General features: G+C 34.3%; 1 long non-coding RNA gene across 1 annotated transcript; it reads left to right on the top strand.

The window, feature by feature from the left end:
- The first annotated feature begins 9014 nt into the window (after window positions 1–9014).
- On the top strand, window positions 9015–10112 carry LOC132188354 (uncharacterized). The gene is made up of 2 exons (XR_009440875.1): window positions 9015–9313; window positions 9949–10112. It is a non-coding gene; the product is annotated as an uncharacterized LOC132188354 (long non-coding RNA).

Here is a 10112-nt window from a genome sequence, read left to right as displayed (position 1 = left end):
AAAAAAAACAATGGAAAAGGAAATAATTTTTGCGTTAAAATAATGAATGGGGTAAGCTTCATGAATGCCTGGGGCTGTAGCTCAATGTTGGTTTAGAAAATATGAAGGAAATCTATTGCAAGTCAATGAGTATCGAAATAAGAATAAGTTATTGCCAACTCCATGTCCTTCGTCTCCTCCCCTTCCCTTGTAAAAAACAAAAAAAAAAAAAAAACAAAAAAACATTATAAAAATAAAAACTCCTGAAAAAACCAAAGAAATAACTAAAAAAAATGAGATATATATATCTATATATATATATATATATATTAAAAAAAACAATGGAAAAGGAAATAATTTTTGCGTTAAAATAATGAATGGGGTAAGCTTCATGAATGCCTGGGGCTGTAGCTCAATGTTGGTTTAGAAAATATGAAGGAAATCTATTGCAAGTCAATGAGTATGAAGCCAGCAATAGACTCTGGATAAGAAGAGATCTCCTAAATCACATCATAAGTCAGTCAATTTCACTCCTATTAGAGAACTTAATTAATAGATTCACTTCAAAAGTAATCCGGAAGATTGAAAGTTCAAGAGTAGTTGGTGGTAGTTCTTCTAAGGCATCAAAAGATTGCTCGGCTCCTTTGAGGACTCCAACTATAGTGCTTTCTTATTTCTCTACACTTGGCCTCAAGTAATGTTATTTTGTATATTAGCATATGAATATAATTCGTTGAGATGACGTGATAGTAAAAATAAATCATTATTAAAAAAAAAAAAAAAAAAAAATTAAGGACCGATTCTCACTACCACGTCATTCCTAATATAATATAGCATTATTCCTTGGCCTCTCAATTATATGGACCATTTACTTTTATAAAAAAAAAAAAAAATTATACAGACAATTTTCTTTTTTCTAATGAACTGTCAACTTTGCAGTTCTCGTCAAACATGCTAAGATGATTTCATCCTGGAAACCTTCGGCTACCCCTTGGTCAGAGAGAGAAGGTATCTGATTTCATAGCATTCTCAAACAGTTCACATTTGTTAATACATAGAGATTTCATGATACTAGGAATACAATGAAAAGGAATACACGAATACTATAGCATTACTGAAAACTCCAACCCCGTATGCTCCTTCGTCATTATTAACAAATACACGAATACTCCATAAAAGAATTAACCTCAAGAAAAGAAAGTACTTCACAGACAAATTCATCTAAAAAAAATAAAACGATATACTCCTTTAAAAAAGGCATCTCCTCAAAAATACCAAAATGTTTTCCAACGATGGACGCCTCAAGTTCTTAATTAATTAACTTCACGGCGGACTGACCCATCAACTAATTAATTTGCTCGTCTTGTACAGTTTAGTCCACCAAAAGAGTAAATGTCCTAGAACTTTTTCTTTCAGAAAGGAATGAGCGGTTTTGATACAACTTGACTAAAAACCGATGGAAGGTGAGTCCAAAGATGAACTGATGGTGAAACGAAGTGAACTGTGAGACACAAACACAGTGTGAAAGAGATCGACTCGCCTCATGCTGTCATTATACAAGCTTGAGAAAATATATGCTGTCAAAATGTGAGAGGAGGGTATCTAAAAGGCTTTCAAAATTGGTGAAAATGTGTTGTCAATTTCATACTACTCCTTTATCCAATGGGTTTGTGACACCTCCTAAACAATTTCACACACAATTAAATCCTTCAGATTTTCAGCTGTCATTGACGCTCACGTGAAGCTCTTGTCCGTGTTGTGTTCGTTTCTCTTCCCAAGACGCCATCATCATTGGAGAAGATGACAACACTCTGATTAGAACACTCAAACCAAATGGTATCAACGTACATCACGGCTTTTCTTTTCCGAATTCAGGGAAATATATATCTTTGTTTGATTCTCAAGAAAATGCTGAAAAGCATAGATAGTGAAAAACCTTCCTAAAATGGAAATGCCATCATCTTCTCCTTTCTTCACTTGCATCACATTAATACTACTACACACATATCTTACTGTACACAATCACATGCAATGATGCACCCCTATTATTCGACGAATAATTTTTTTGTTGAACAATACTTCGAGTCCGTTTGTTACAGCCTTTTGCCCTTTGTTACTGTAACTGGCGTTGATTGATGTGAAAAATACAAAAATTTTGGTATTAAAGAAAAAGGGGAAAAAGTAGTATGAAAAAACTTTGTTTTTGTAATTATTAATTTTTATTTGAATAATAATAAAAAGTAAATGTTGTAATATAAAAAGTGAAAAAAAATGAGAAATTAAAGTACAATCTACCAATTTATACTGCAATCTACCAAAGAAATTAAAATCAGTACGTAGGTAGAGGCTTTCATGTTCTCGAGCATTAGGTGATCATTTTTAATGAGAATTAAGGATAAAAACATCAACCAAATAGTGTCATTAATTCCTGATGATGCCCTTCAAAGCATCAGCGTTCCTGATCGATCCCATGTTCTATAAAAGATATGGACATGTTACATGCATAATAACAGATGAGTAGAAATAAATGTTTTAGAACAGTTGTTTTTGTCGCTACTGGAAAAAATCAATTTATATTTTATAGTTGTTTTTTAATCGTATTGTACAGTTGGTCTTTGTTTTTCCAGCTTTGAAAAGATTTTGGATGGCAATGGATTGTGTGTTTTGGTAATGGATATTTTAATTGAAAGTAATTGATGTGAAAAAGGGGAGGGGAAAGGAAACTTATATATATTTATTTCTCTCTTTTGTTCCAACTTTCGTTAATGGCTGTGGCATCTGTCTTTTTAGAATATATGGAAAATATATTATATTTTCCATATATTCCATGATTATGTTGATATTAAAATATTCTCTATTTATGGGTTGATTGTAATCATATATTGGGATTGTAATCAAATCAAGGGGATTTGATTACCAAACTTGTATTTAGATATTGCCCTATAAATAGGGACCTTTGTATTGTAGACAAATCAAGTTAATAAGCACAATGTAGCCCTTAGGGGTATTCCGAGTGGTGGACGTAGGTGTCTAACACCGAACCACCCGTAAGTTCTTTGTGTTTATTTTCTCTATATTGCTTCCGCTTATTCCCCATATTTATTATTTCAACATGGTATCAGAGTCTTTCGGCTAACGCCCGTGTTTGAATCCTAGATTGCAATTTTAATTTTGTTCCTTTTGTTTTGTTTTGGAATTGTTTTTCAATCACGGTCACTAAACATTTGTTTCTGTTCTCTATTCCCATTTGAGATTATGTTTAAAAAAAAAAAAAAAAAAAAGTGTGTTCAAAGATTGGGATTTTGTGCGGTTGTTTGTCTGACTCGTCATTGTAGATCCACGATAGTATGGAAGTGAAACCCAATTCCAGCAGTCGTCAGACTTCAAGTGCAGTCAACCGGATCCTCCAGTTTCCGACAACGGCAGTCCACCGTCCAATCCCTCCAGTTTCCAATGACGGCATCCCATCGTCCATAACGCGCCGCTCATCAAAGCCGTTCGCAACCCATGCCCCGCCGTCCTGCCTTTGCCGGACCCACCTTGCCGCACCGCACGATAAGTCATTGGCGTGGAGTGAGGAGAGAGAAAAGAAAGAAAAGAAAAGGAAGAAAAGAGATGGTGTCAGCCAAGTGAACAAAAAAAAAAAAAAAAAAACAGGTGCTGCATGTGGCGTGGAGTGAGGAGAGAGAAAAGAAAGAAAAGAAAAGGGAGAAAAGAGATGGTATCAGAGCCAAATAACTTATGGGTTTTTTTTTTTTTTTTAATTTTATTTTATTTTATTTTATTTTGGCCCAAGTCGGCCATGGCCCGTAGTCGGCCCATTTTTAAGTTTGGCTCATAGTCAGCCCTGGCCCGTTGTCGGCCCTTTTTATTTTTGGCTCGTTGTCAGCCTTGGCCCGTTGTCGGCCCCTTTTATTTTTTGGCTCGTTGTCAGCCCTGGCCCGTTGTCGGCCCCTTTTGAAGTTTGGCTCGTTGTCAGCCCTGGCCCGTTGTAGGCCCATTTTGGAGTTTGGCCCGTTGTCGGCCCTTTTGAATCTGCATTTACCAGCCACCTGCCGCCGTCGCTGACTGTCCGCCAGCCTCTATCTCCTCCGGCAGTCGTCATCATCTACGGCCCGTTCCCCACCTCCACCACCGCCGTCATCATTATTTCGGATTTCAAACTCAATGTTTCAAAATATTTCACCTTGAGTTTGAGGGGGGATGTTAGAATATATGGAAAATATATTATATTTTCCATATATTCCATGATTATGTTGATATTAAAATATTCTCTATTTATGGGTTGATTGTAATCATATATTGGGATTGTAATCAAATCAAGGGGATTTGATTACCAAACTTGTATTTAGATATTGCCCTATAAATAGGGACCTTTGTATTGTAGACAAATCAAGTTAATGAGCACAATGTAGCCCTTAGGGGTATTCTGAGTGGTGGACGTAGGTGTCTAACACCGAACCACCCGAAAGTTTTGTGTTCATTTTCTCTATATTACTTCCGTTTATTCCCCCATAATCATTATTTCAACATGTCTCACCCTAGCCCTTGTCATGTTATCCTATAATTAACATGAATATATCTAAACGTTATTGTACCCTATTAGCCTGATACCCTCTGGCTATTTCCATTTTTTGTTGCAAACAATGCTTTTGGGTGTTCATAAAACAAATCAGTAAAAAAAAATGGTTAATTACTTTTTTTTGTGTTTCTACGGTTTCACTGAATTTTTAGGCTGAAAAGCACCAAGGGAGTTTTTTTGTACTGTGAATAAGGAATTTAATTAAAATTTTCGTTTACAAAAAAAAAAAAAAAAAACTTAATTTCTTTAAATTGTTTTCGAATTTATAAGAGTATTTGTGTCTTACTTAAAAATATATAATCACATTTTTATATTTTTGATAACCTCTAGGGGATATTGATATTATTTTGTTAGTTTGGGTAGAACATTGTAACAATTGAAAGTTTGAGGGGACTTTATAAGTGATTTGAGGTACAAGAACTTTACCAAAAAAAAAAAAAGTTCAAAGAAAACTTGCTAATGCTTGGAGACGAACAAGATCTGGTGAAGAAACATCCGTCATCCGTGAAAAGATATTGTCTTTAATTATCTACCAATATAATTTGTTTACAATTAAATCTTTTACAGCTACCATGTCAAGATAAAAACCAATTCATCCTTAAAAATATAAATTATTAACAGCTATATGTGTATTTTTATTTTTTTTTTTGAAACTTCACTAAGTCCCCCCGAAGTTCTAACCGATTTGACAAACACCTCCTGAATTTTCAAAACTCTTACTTAAGCCCCCTGAACTTTGATTTACTTTCATTTTGGACCCTTCCAGCTACCCCATTTTGGCCAAAAGGGTGGCTGGAGCCACCCCGATTTTTTTTTTTTTTTTTTTTTTTAATATTATGCGCAAAACTATGTCGTTTTGGGTTGGGTGGTGATGTAGTTTTAAAGCCCAAAACAGTATAGTTTTGGAGTCTAAAACAACGTAGTTTTGGTTGAGGGTAAAATGAGTATAAAAAGTCAAACTGTTTGACTTTAACATTAAAAACTAACAAAAAGGTCTAAAGTGAGAACAAACCAAAATTCAAAGGGCCAAATTAGAGTTTTGATAATTCAGAGAGTATTTATCGAATCAATTGAAAGTTTATGGAACATATTGAAGTTTCCCTTTTTTTTTTAATATTGTTGCGGTAATGGGTTTTTTTTTTTTTTTGTTCTGTTCTAGTTCTATTCTCTTGCCTAAAACCTCGTGTTTATTGATTTCAGTTATCAAGAAAATAGGTCATTATGACTGCACAGATGGCAGCAACTAGTCCCAATTGATGATTGTTGAAAAAAACAAAAAGAGTAGTTGAGCATCTCTTGTCTTCATTAATGAAGTTAATTATTATATTGTTAATAGAGATAGTGCTCCATCATATCAAGTTCCTTCCGATGGTTGCTGATGGGACAACACACGTGGGATGCAGGCAGGCTAGTTTCTTTTCAACTATTTTCCACTTTTCTACAGATTTTGTTAGATTTTCTCCTATTGTAAATGGTTGTTGGATTTCAATCCCAACCAAATTAGTTCATGATTGACAAAGATGGCTGTGTACTTTTTGGCAGATTGCAGGCCAGAAGCTCGGGTGTGTTTGGAGCTATTTTTCTTATTTTCTCTTTCAATTCCTTTTTTCCTCATTTTTTCTATATTTTGAACATCATTTTCTTGATTTATCATTTTTTAACTTTTAACGTATTTTCTCCTGCTTGATTTTTCCTTCATTTTTTTTTTTTTCTTAATTTCTTTACCATGACCAATTTTCTTCATAAGAGTTATTATTTTTTAAAATAATTTTCCATTATATTTTCTTCTATACTTCATTTTTTCTTATTTACTTATTTTTCACTTATACATTTTCACTGAATTTTTCGGCTGAAAAGCACCAAGGGAGTGTTTTTTGTACTGTGAACCCAGAATTTAAAGGCCCTGTTTGCCAATGGCCCTGCACTGGTACTATGTCAGGGCCAGTACTGTAGCACTTTTTTTAAGTATATGTGTTTAATTGGTTTTAGTGAAAATATTTTATGGAGAAAAGTGAAAAAATATATTTTATATAGAAAAAAAATAAAAAATTTGTTTTGTAGTGATTTTTTTATTTGAATAATAATAATAAAAAAATGATTAATGTGGTATCAAAAATAAAAATGTTAAAATTAATTTTGAGGTGAAATTTTTTTTTTTTTTTTGGATTGAGGCCGGCCCTGGTACAGTATCAGCCCAGGGCCATTGGAAAACAGGGCCAAAGAGAAAGGGAGGGAGAGGGAGAGGGTGAGAGCGAGAAAGGGGCCCACCACGTCCAACAGAGTGAGAGAGAAAAGAGAGGCAAAGGAAAAAACTGATGTAACGTATCACTGACTCTCTGCGCGCACAGAGCAAAAGGTTAAAGGTCGCATCTCCATCAAGCTCGTCCCAAGAAAACCGGTTACACAGCTATAATTTCATAAATTCTGAAACCACAGCTAAATCTAGCCATATATCTTTTTTCTATACAAATTACGGCTGCAAAGATGGTATTTATTTTTCCTATGCAAATCATAGCTGCAAAGAGAAAAGCCAACACTATCCAGCCATATTTCATTTTCCAAAGCAAATCACAGCTGAGACTAATATTTATTTTTTCTATGTAAATCACAGTGTATTGTTTGCTTGGCCTTTAAAATAAGAGAGTATTTGAACTTTGAAATAAGATAGTACAATGACTTCCTTAAGCCATCATTATCATACTTTTTCACATTCTCTATATTTAAGAAAACATGATGATGAAACTGCCCAAACTCCTCTCTTTCTCACCACAATAACTTTCATTTTAGGAATGGGAGGACTTGGAAAGGAAAAAAATTCAAAGATATATATATATATATAAGTTTCAGCCTTTTGCAATATAGCTTTTTACTGTTCAAAATAGCACCAAAACTACCAAATTATATAAAAAGACCACTTAATTTTTTATATTCTTATACTATCCATATAGCTGACCACATGTCTACATCTCACCAACCTCAACTAATTATTTTCATTTATCGATCCGGCAATGGTAGGGTGGACCAAAAAGTGGAAAAAAACACTATTTTCTCCAAAAGACAATAAATACGTGAATGGTTATCACATTAGTTTAGAGCACTAGCAACATGCCTATATACATTCTCTAAACTCTTGTTTTGGAGTTTTGGTTGTTCGGTAAAGATTCCGTTAGCTCTCTTGAGACTCTTATAGGCAACCATTTTCATAGCTTTCCATTAATGAAGGATCAAGAGTACGTAGTCTCATGTAGTAGTAAATTTTTTTTTTGCCCTTGGGGTAACCACCCCCAAGGGCCAGTTACCCCAAGGGCCATGGGTCATTATTTTAATTTTGATTTTATTTTTAAAATTTAAATAGTATTTTATTATTAATGAGATACATGACGTTATGTAAACCATCGGATGAAAATCCACAGCCAAGATAAAAAAATTTGAGAGGATCCGGATCCGAAACGGACAAGGTTAATTTTGATAACATCATTTTTTTTTTTTTTTTTTGTTATGACTTGATTTAAACAAACAAAGAAACGCTTGGTTGCAATAAAATGTCCATGTTTTGGCCATAAATGTCCACCTGACCAGAATTTTAAATTGGAAAAAAAAAAAAAAATACCTCTCTTCTCTCTCCTATGAACCTGTCATTTTTGTTCTATCATTTTGTGGAATTTTTAAAATTATGGCCACGTGTACATTTATGGCCAAAACATGGACATTTTATTACAACCAAACATTTCTCAAACATGCTCCTATTTTTAAATTTTTAGTTGTATTGCTTTGATTTTTCTTGTATTTTTCTTGTTTTTCTTGCTGCTTGTAATAAGGCCATGTCCTCTTTCTTGATCTCCTCGCTTGTTATTTTGGTCCAGACCCCTGGGGTTGTGGATGTGAATGATATCCTGGCTTTCGGGTTCAGGAGGATGTGTGTCGGCATGGGGTCCTTTTGATCCCAGGGTTGAGGAATAAGAGCTACTTATGCATTAGTTTGTGTCTGCCTAGCGCAGATCTGTTATTCCAACTGAAGATTAGTTATAGGTTAGCGGATGTTTGGTGTCTTTGATGTGTAATCTTTTAGTTACGACTTTGATCTTTTAGCTTTGGCTAGGATCTTTCAGAACGTTATGTTCTGTGATTATAAGAGTTTTAATGCTCTTGATTCCTCTATTAATGAGATAAGAATGATTTTCTTTCAAAAAAAAAAAAAACATTTCTCAAACATAAATGTACTTAAAAAAAAAAAAAAAAGGTAAAAGCGTTTGTACCATTACTTGGTTTTTATTGCTGTCTGCAAAGGGCAGGTGCAGTTTCATAATGTTCATACGTGGCAAGTAGATGCAGCAACTTCAATGAATTTTAAGTTTGCCTTCAATTTGCCTCGGTTCTCACCCGTCAAAATAACATTACCTTTTTTTCCTTTTTCTTTTTTGTAAATTTTATTTTTAACCCTCACCCCCACGGATGGACCGCATTTCCTTATAAATGGTGTGATTAGAAGACCACAGAGAAAGATGTAAAACTACCATCTCTCTCGATCCTCTAAGTTTTCATTTCATCCCCTCTCTATTTCTCCAACACTGACAAGCTATCTCCCTGCAAATTCGTCTAGGTATATTTCTTGAGGAGTTTTGAGCTCTATCAAGTATGGCGACAAACATAGTCGCCAATATTCATTTTCTATCGGATCTTCCTCTTCTTTGACTCACTATAGAATTTCAATGTCAATCTCTGACGGATATTTCTTCACCACACAATGCATTAGTAAGTTTTTTTTGCATGAACCTGCCCAATGAGCTAGTTCACGAGATCTCAGTTGATACATACTTTGAGGCAATACGATTATGGTGTTATGAGCATCTCCAATGGGTTTTCATAACGATGTCCCCCCACCATAGGAGGTTGCCATAGGAGGTTGTGGTTATCGAAGTTATTGCCTTAAAATACGGGGTGTTGTTTTTAGTGCTTTTACAAAGCCCATCCTTCCTATATATATATATATATATAGATAGATAGATGTAAACCAGTTTCATATGCTACTTTCTTTCATCTATGCTGCTTTTGCATTGTTGGATTCTATTTAATTTGTGTTGTCTTCATCAATGATAGGAGATATGATTGCCCTCTCCTGCTAATGTATTAAAACGGAAGCTAAACAAATTACTTGGGCTAACTGTGAGTGATGATGGTAGGGAGATAGCTTATCTATGAGCAAGTAGATTGGTTTTAAACCTGTGTATTAAAATGGAAGCTAAAAAAATTACTTGGGCTAACTGTGAGTGATGATAGTAGGGAGATAGCTTACCTATGAGCAAGTAGATTGGTTTTAAACCTCTGTGAGGTTCTTGTTGTAATTGTCTCTGCTTTGATAGCTTATCTATTTTTTCTTCTGTTTTCAGGAACTGGAGAGTTGCCCAATGGTTTATGTGATGTAATTATTATTATTTTTTTTTTAGAAAGTACTATGGTTCATGTGGACCATGTGGATGTATGTACTTGAACAGCCGACTAGAATCGGGGAGTTACCATATGGTTTATGTGATATAATTATTTTTTTGAGAAA

The sequence above is a fragment of the Corylus avellana genome, chromosome ca7, assembly GCF_901000735.1.
Source record: "Corylus avellana chromosome ca7, CavTom2PMs-1.0".
Lineage (NCBI taxonomy): Eukaryota > Viridiplantae > Streptophyta > Magnoliopsida > Fagales > Betulaceae > Corylus > Corylus avellana.
The sequence above is the reverse complement of the archived record's forward strand: the minus strand, read 5'-3'. Positions and strand labels throughout refer to the sequence as shown.